Source organism: Trypanosoma cruzi, genomic scaffold, assembly GCF_000209065.1.
Source record: "Trypanosoma cruzi strain CL Brener 1047053516473 genomic scaffold, whole genome shotgun sequence".
NCBI classification, from domain to species: domain Eukaryota; phylum Euglenozoa; class Kinetoplastea; order Trypanosomatida; family Trypanosomatidae; genus Trypanosoma; species Trypanosoma cruzi.
The window spans coordinates 65,359-74,772 of NW_001849521.1; the positions used below are offsets into that span (position 1 = coordinate 65,359).

Consider the following 9,414-nt stretch of genomic DNA (forward strand, 5'->3'; position numbering starts at 1 on the left):
AGAAACTCTTGAAAGCAGCCGCGCAAAAAAGAATCGTGTCGCAAAAACAACAATCAACAATACTGTCGGTGCTGTGAGAGATGAGTGGCCGTGGTGTGCAGCAGCCGTGGTCTCGCGCCCCCTCCCATCAACCACCACCGCACGTCTGCCAATTCTAAGCGTTGCACGTCACAGAAGAGCATAATTAATGCTGCAGCTCACACTGGATGCACGGTCGAGCGGGTGTCACCGCCATGAGCTGCAAAGACGGTGCGGGTGGTCGGTACGACGACGCAACGGTGGTGCCTGAGGCGTACGACGATGACGCCATGTCGTGCGGCTTCTGCGTCTCTTCGTCGCTCTCCTCGTCATCGCGCAGCAGCGCCTCCAGCCCTCCACGCCGCGGCTCGCGCAGCTCCTGCCAGTGGTGGTCCTCCGCGTACCACACAACGACGCTGTACACAGTGACCGCAAGCACCACAGTGGTCAGCAGCAGCACGATAGCCGCGTACGCCCTCGCACCGCCGTCGCTCGGCGCAAGATGGTTTGCCGCGCTAATCACGCACAGCGCCGCAAGCAGCACAAAGCTCGCAGTCTGCATCACCGTCAGAAAGGCCGAGCGCATCATGTTCGTGAAGGCAACCACGCCCGCGCCCGCAAGCAGCACAGCCGCCATGCAGAAGTACAGGACGTGGCAGCCTCCCACGGGCGGGTGCACAGCAGCAATCAGGCACACCACACACAGCACCGACAGCTGGAACACGCACCAGTACACGTGGCTGCCCCTCATGTTCGTCAGCATGCCGCCGTACATCCGCTGCTGCACTGCGGGATGCCAATACCCGACGGGGTAAAGCAGGCGCTCGTGCAGCGGCTTCCTCGAAAACTGCCAGTACCTCGTGAAGCTCGCGCCCACGTGGCGGGCAATCAAGTAGCACACGCCAGCAGGGAACGCCACACCGTACAGCACGCCAACGACACCAACCACGCGGTGATGCACGCGAGCGTCGGGCATCGCAAGTGCGAGCACGGAGCCGAAGAAGATGCCGAGGTGCATCGCGTGCGCCACGACGTACGTCAGGCTCGGGAAGCGCATCGCCGCCCACGCACTCGCCGCGTCCACGCCGCGCCACCGCTGGAAGGCGGCCGTCACACCGCAGTGCACGCACCCGAACACAGCGGCAAGCAGCGCGTTGCCCACCACCATCCACAGCGGATCAAGGGCAGCGAACACCGACAGGAAGTACGGCAGCGCAACGGTGCTCGCACGCTCCTGCGCCGAAGCGCATGACATCCTCGCAAACACGCCGAGTGCCTGCATCTCCAGGATGGAGCCCAGCCCGCCGGTCACCACGACGCCAACAGCCGCCGCACCCGCAACGACGCCGGTGATCGCCGAGAGGGCGCTGGCAGCGGCGGGCAGCGTGTTCGACCTGATCGTGAAGGACCCAAGCAGCACACCCTTGCAGCCGCCGGACACCGCCACAGCATCGCAGCGAATGACTAGCGTCTCGTCGGCAGCAATGAAGTAACCCCGGTGCACGGGCACAGCCAGCTCCAGGACGGTGGACGGATTCGTCGCATTGCGCACCCACGTCGCGTTGCTCAGCATTGCTCCCCACGGACCGCCAAACCCGCGAGGCTGCGCCGTCGACACCGGCACAAAGCTCAAGTGCGTGCCGAGCTGCGGGTCGCGTGCCCACCGAAACGGCGGCGGCAGCGCCACCATCAGCCGTGTCGGGACGGCGCTCCCACCGCCGCGGATGTCGTTCTGCGTCAGGCTCCCACCAGCCGCCGTCGTCGTCACGGCGAGCGTTGGGCACGCCACGTCGCTCCACCACAAAGTGCTGCTCACCGACGCCGTCGGGGTCCGCGTGAGCGGCAGTACCACCGTCTCCGTCACCCGCTGGGTCTCCGTCGGCCTGTAGTGCGTCGGACTGTAGTGCGCCGCGCTCAGGCTCGGCGTCCACGTCGGCGTCAGGCTGCGCGTCTCCGTCAGCGTCGCCGTGTGGCTCAGCGGCGGCATGCCAGGCGTGCGGTTGCACCCGTCCACGTGCGGCAGATACACCGGCAGGCAGTCGCGCCCGTGCCCGCCCTCAGCACAGCGGCAGCCGCACGACCCCGACATCGCCCTCGTCGCAGCAGCAAAGCAGCGCACGTCGGCGTCGCACACGCCACACGCCACGGGGCGGAATTCCCCGATTATGCCGGCGGACCTGTAGTCCATCGGCCGCAGCACCTGCCCGTTGAGCGTCAGGCACCCCAAAACGAACTTCCCGCCAGCGCCCACAAGCGCAACGGTGCCGTCCATCACGACGGGCCCACTGCCGGCGTTCCCGTGGAGCGTCAGCGTGCTCTGCACGAGTTCTGCACTGCGCGGGTACGACGGCACCGACAGGAGCCTGCCGCTGATGCTGTTGCCGCGCACCGACAGCCACGACCCGGACGCAAACGATGCCGACCCCCGCAGCACCAGCAGCGCGCCATCGGTCAGCGCACCGGCGTTGTCGTTCACTACGACGGCGGACGCGTTGGACTCCACCCCGCTGTCGAACACCAACCCATGCGCGGCGTACACCCGGCTCCCCGACACGCGCAGCACAGCGCCCTCCGATGCAACCACGCGCGCACTCGCGTACAACGCAACGTCGCCACCGAGCACAGCCGCGTCCAGCGCAACACCGCCACCGACAAGCCCCAGTACGGCGCCGTCCACCAGCACTGTCCGCCCACCAGTCATCACGGTCACGAGGGCAACGCCGTACACAACCAGCACGGACCGCACGAGCCGCAGGCCCGACAGCACCAGCACCGGTGCGTACGGCGAGGACTGCGAGCCGGGAAGATACACAAGCGGCGTCGGCCTCGCGGCAACCAGCAGGGAGTCCGTAACCGTCAGCACGGACCCCGCGGGGAACGTGTCGGTCAGCACAAGCGCACCGTTCAGCGCCTCCACATCGCACACGGACAGCTCCACCGGCCCGCCCTCGTCGCTCCCCGCCGCACCCGCACCGCGCAACCCTCCACCGCCCATCACGTACAGCACGGCACCGTTCAGCAGCGACACGTTCTGCACAACGATCCGCACGCCGTCCCGCGCCATCCACGGCACGTACAGCACAGGACTCACGCCGTCCAGCACAACGTGGCGCAGCGTCACCTCGCTCGCACCGGCAGGCACAACGAACACCGACCGCACCGTCACGCCCTCGCGGACAAACACGCTCGACGCGGTGCCCACAGGAGGCGGCAGCGCGGGAACTCCCACAGGCACGCACGCCTCGCCGTACCCGCCGCTGCTGCACGCGCACACACACACACCGTCCGTCACGCTTGCAGACGCAGTCCCGGGAGCGTAGCAGTGCGTATCCATATTGCAGGCGTCGCACCCGGCAACGTCGATGCGCCCAGCGTCGCCAAAACCAGCCGCAGCGTACTCCTCCGCCGTCAACAGGACACGTCCACCAGCGTCGTTGCACGCCACCCTCAAATGCGCCCCAGCCACAAGCGACAGGCTCACCGTCAGCATCCGCGGCAGCAGCGCTCGGTTGCGCACAAAGCTCAGCGTGCTCCCAGCAGCGGTCACGGCGCCAGCGGCGTAGAGCATCTCCCTCGAGACGCCGTCGTGCACGTTGCCCTTCACCAGCAGCATCGACCCGCCGGCCAGGCTCACCGCCGAATAAAACGCCACCGCGTGGTTCTCCGTCGACAAAAAGTCGCTCCGCACAAACGCCACCATGGAGCCCGACACGCTCACAGCCCCACGCACAGTCACCGCGTGCTTGCACAGCAGGAAGTCGCTGTCAACAAACGCCACCACGGAGCCGCCACTCGCCGCAACACCGCCCTCCACCGACACGCACAGCCCCAGCGCCGTCTGCACCGCCAGTCCGTCCACGTAAAGCGCACCGCGCGACGACAGCGCCACGCCGCCAACCACCAACACGCCAACAGCGTCGCGGAACACCGCCACCACCTGCGTGCGCGCGATGGTCAGCACGCTCCCAGTCAGATTCACGTTGTGCACCACAAGGCACGCGGACGCGTCGCCAAGGTCGTAGACGCCGCGGTACGCAACACGCCTCTCTGCAATCAGCACCGAGTCCACCACGGTGACGCGCGAGCCCGGCGGAAATCGGTTCGCCACCACCACGCCGCCGCCAGAGCGCGACTCAAGCCCGCTGATCAACACATCGGCGCGCTGTCCAGCAGTCGGGTCGGACAGCCACCCAACAACGTACAGGCTTGCTCCGTCCACAAACGTGCAGTTCGCCAGCGTCACGTTGCGCACGCTCCCTGACATCAAGCCCACGTCCACCACGACGTCCGCCGCAAAGGTCACACCAACGTAGCACGCCACCGACGTCCCAAGACCCGCGCTCACCTCCACACCCACACGCACGTCCTGCACGCACAAGTCGGCGCCGTCGGTGCTCGGTGGCTCGGGAACAGCAACGGGCAGACACGCATCGCCGTGGCCGCCCTCAGCGCACGTGCAGGCGCAGCCATCACTCGAGGCCGTCGATGTGTAAGGAGGAAAGCACGACGCCGCGAGGGCGCATGGGCCGCTGCAGGTCAAAATGGTGGCATTTTACACGAAAGGAATAACGTAGTTCGCCTCCTCCCCGCCGTTCACAGTGTTGCACGCAGCAACAATCGCTCCGTTTGTGAGATCGCGGGAACTTTTGGGTATCAGCAGCACTGTTGGCGAGACTGTGCTGGACATGAATCGGTTGCCAGACACAGACACCGTAGAGTCACGGAGATTCACCGTGGGGTTAAAAACAGTAAGGCCTTCCGATGGGGATACGCGGCAGAGGTTGCCGCTCAACTGCAGCCAGGAGTTGTAGAAAATGTAGGAAGAAAAAACTGAGTAAAACACAACCAAGCTTCCCTGCATGTCGTTGCCCTGAAACACAACCGCGCACTGGGACTCCACACGTAAGGACCAAAGGAATACAATAAAGTACTTCACCGGCCTCGTCACAACGTTGCCTCGGATCACCACGGCAGAGTTGTTCAGAACACTCAGCGACAAAGAATGTCTAGAGCCTCCAATATATATCAGCGTACCGTTAGCGCCGGCCATATGAAACGTGTTGCCCACCACCGCAAACACGGAGTGCCACGACACCCTCAGCGAGGATCCAACGACGTAAATGGCGCTCGACGATGCCGTCACGGTCTGAAACACATTGCCGCTCAGCACCACCGCGGAGTCGTTGCTGACCGCCAGTCCATTCATCGCAACGCACGACGGCCTCCTAACGCCCAAACAAAATCGAGGGATCAGCCTCGTGACCGTGAAGCGGTTCCCGCTGATTGTGATGTTCGTGTGCGGTGGAAACCCACCCTCCGGGCTGAGCAGCGCATCACTAAATGTGTTGCCGGTGACGACGATGTTCAGCGACCCCACAGCGGCGTACGCGTTGCCCAACAGCAACAACACCGCGCCGTCCCTCCACGTGCATCCATCAAACGTGATGTTCGCCACTTCGCCCGTCATCGCCCCAATCAGCACCGTCAGGCTCATACCGCCCCCGCTGAACGTCACGTTGCGGTAGCACAGCCACGACAGCCCGCCGCCCACAGCCTGCGCCACCTCGGGGTACACCATGTCGCTGATGCACTCACCAAACGGCGGCGGTGGCGGTGTGCGTGGTGGCGGTGGCGGTGGTGGCGGCACTGGCGGCGGTGACAGTGAGCCAGCAGGCACAGGCGCCGGGACGCACACATCGCCGTGCCCTCCAGCAGCGCACTGGCACTTGCAGTCAATGACCGCCGTCGTCAGCGGGGCAAAGCAGTCTACCTCCTTCGTGCACCCCCCGCACGCGGCAACCATCGTCACGTTGGTAATGCCGTTCAGCTCCAGTTCAGCCGCCGTCGTCAAAACACGTCCCGCGACCGTCAGGCACCCAGAAACGAACCGGTAGCCGGCGTCAGCCTGCGATAGCAGAGGTCCCGACAACCCCGTCAAGCCCATCTTGCAGCCCGTCAGCGTCGTCACACTGCTGTCGTCAATGATAAAAGCAGTTATTAGGGAGTAACGGAACATCGCACCCACTCCCACGTCGTTGTCGCGCCAATCCAGCCAGCTTGACTGCTCAACAATCCACAAATTATATGCACAGATGGCGTTGGAAACGGAACCACTGTTCCCCACCACGCGCAACACGCTGTGATCCGACACGCTGAAGTTTTGCTTCTGATACAAGAAGCTTGTCCCGGAGACCATTGTATTGTTGAGCAGTGCAAAAACAGAGTAGTCGCGGACACTGAGCCCGTGCACGTAGAACAGGTGTTCGTACCCATCAAGGCTGCAGTACCGCACGTACAGCGAGCTGCCACTCACCAGCGTCAGCGTCCCGGTCGAGTACAAACCGAACCCACCGTAACCAAATGCACGCGCTTTGACGTTGCTCACCAACAACGAGGACGCACTCAACACGACGTTCCGCAGCATCATAACGCTCCACATGTTGTTCACAGATTCCAGCAACTGGACCACGGAGAACTGCACCGCGTCAACCTCCGTGACGGCAATGTCGCAGTGCTGCGGGAGGGCGAGTGCAAACACAACAACAGAGGACCGCCGCATCACCGTCTGGCTCACGCGGATCAGAACGCCGGATGACTCGGCCGCCTCAGCTCCCCCAACAAACTTCAGCGCGGCACCCTCACGGAATGTGCACCCACTGAGCGTGATGTTGATGGGGAGATGCAGCGGCATACCGTTGAAAAAAAACTTCAGCACAGCACCCACGCCGTTGAATGTCACGCCCACGTAGCAGTGGTGCGTCTTCCACATGTTCAGCGTGAGGTTCGTCAGCGTCTGGTTCACCACGCAGCTCGTGTCGCCGTCGACGGCTCTCTCCGGCAAGAGCGGCACAACAGTGTCGGGCACCTCGAAGGGAAGACACGACGCGCCACGCCATCCGTCCTTGCAGCTGCACGAGCACGAGTCGCGGTCCACCGACTCCGTCCCGGGCATGTAGCACGCCGCGTTGTCGTTGCATGTGCCGCATCTGAACACCACCACTTCCCCAGGAAACAAACCGTCATACAACACCTCCTCATCGCCCTGCAGGTTGCACCCAACCACAAACCGCGCGGGTGAAACCACAATCATGTTCGGCAGAGCCAGATCAGCAAAAGGACAGCTATCGTCCACCTGACGGTTGTTTGCAAGCACCACGGCGGTGCCGCTGCCCAACAGCCTCATTTTGTACAAGGATTTTGGCACACCCATTACTGAGGCTGCACTTACGTCGTTGCCCTCCACACGCCACTGCGCACCACCCTGGAGTGTCACAGTGCCGTCCAAATGCACCAGCGCAGGTTCAAAAAACAGAGTGATGCCAACAAAGGTGCAGTCCGCCACCCGCAGCAGCCCAGCGGAGCTCACGATGATGTCCCCATAAAAATAAATGCCACTAACTGCGCTCATCGTGTTGTTTTCCACGTCAAAGTGGCCGCCATCCTTCAAAACAGCAAATTCAAACAAAACAGCGGATTCCAACAAAAAGTTTTCCTCCGCTCCCCTCAGCGTGTTTCCCTTTATAAGGATCCCGCCACCATCAAGAACAACAAAGGATAAACGGACTGCGTAACTTTCCCCTTCAATGAGGTTGTCAAGTAGCAGCAGCGTCGAGTTCGCACCAAGAGAAAACCTCTGGAATTGAATGGTGTGGCCAGACGTCATCACAAGCTTACTGCCCGCCACCAGTATCTGGGATCTCGAGTCAAAATCACCCCTAAACTCCAAATCACCAGCATCCAAAATCGAGGAGACCACGCTCACGTGCACGCGTGCACCACTCCCCCTGATCAACAGGCCCATGAGGACACACTGCAGCAGCGTGATGTTGAGTGTCTGTTGTGGCGCGTCGAAGCTCCACAGGTTCAGCACGATCGCGGCGGTGAAGGTCACGTTGACAAAGCACAGACCACGCACACCGGGATCAGGATCGTCCACAGAGCTGATGCTGCCACCGTGCACGCAGCGGACCTCCGTGTCCTTCGCGTCAGGGAGCGGGAGCGGCCCAAGGCCGTCCGGAACCGCAGCTGGCAAACACGGGTCACCGTGGCCGCCAGCTGCGCACACACACTCACAGCCGCTGATGCTGCTCGTCCTCGCAGCAAAGCACACGGCGTCCACGGTGCAAGTGCCACAGTCCAACACCGTCACGGACGTCCCAATATTGAGGTCGTCTCTGTAATCAGTCACAGGAGAGCCCCTTGCCTCGTTGCACATGCCGTAGATGATCGGGCGCGAGTCGGACGGTGGTGACCAATCGTTTGTGATGTGTGCATGGGTCGACGGGTACGAGCCGTACGTGAAGTTGTTGTCAAGTATCGACCACACACTCCGATCGCGAAACGACACGCCGTTTTCCTTGACCACGTACACAACGTAGGCAGTGCGGAACTCGCTGTTGCGGTGCACCAGCCAGCTGCCATCAGCCACGGTCAGCGTGTTTGCAATGAGCATGGCGAAGCCGAGACGGAACGTGCTGGACACAATCTGCAGTACGCTGCCGCCATCCACCGCAACATCCTCAAACACACACGCACCCTTGTAGAATTCGTTGCTCGGCGCACTCCACGAGCTGTTCTGTATGGAAAACACGGAGCCGCCGCCAACACGCAGGTCCGATGCAAGGGCGTACATCACGTGCGTCCGCGAACTCACAGCGCAGTTGTCCATGTAGAAGACGCTCGACAGGTTCGCGCCGAGGCCGCGCTCCACGAGGATCGCAGCACACGAGCCCCCGCCACACAACAGCGTCGACCGCGTCATGACAAACCGCGTCGACAGAAGCCGGACACCGTCCAGGACAAGCGCGGGGCCGTACCGAAATCCCTCGTAGTCAAGGGTCGTCGGCACGTACTGCGACCCGCCAACCGTCGCGCGCAGCGTTGAGTTCGCCAGCAGCACACTCGAGTTCGGCGGCATCGCGCCATGCAGCACAATCGTGCCCTCCAGCGACGTCACATTCGTCATGTTGACGAGGGCGTGGGGCATCAGGCGCGCCGTGCTCTCGCTGAGGCCGCCAATCCGCAGCTGCGCGCCACCCGCAAGTACGCAGTGGCGCAGCGTCACGTTCAGCGCGTCAGCGAACGCGTCCATCGAGCGCAGGTCCACCGCCACAATGATCGGCCCGCTGAACACCACCGAGTCAAGGCACGCCGTCGCCCGCCCGCCGCCAATCGTCACGGACTCCGTCAGCGTCACGCCACTCACGCAGTCCTGTGCACCGCCACCACCGCCGCCGGTCCTCGCAGACGGCACGTCGAACGGCATGCACGCGTCGCCCACACCGCCGGCGCGGCAGCCGCACACGCACTCGGTGAACGACGCAGTCAGCGCATCGAAGCACGCCAGCGCAGCCGCACAGCCATCGCACGGCACCACGCTCACGGAGGGGCAGGCGG

At 63.2% G+C, this 9,414-nt stretch overlaps 1 pseudogene, besides 2 other annotated features; it reads right to left on the reverse strand.

Annotated features, from left to right (window-relative positions):
• Nucleotides 1-9,414: part of a sequence feature (areas not merged during assembly with more than two copies in the genome that could not be assigned to a particular haplotype) that runs on past the window's edge.
• On the reverse strand, nucleotides 185-9,283 carry Tc00.1047053509815.120 (annotated as a pseudogene).
• Nucleotides 5,618-5,674: a microsatellite.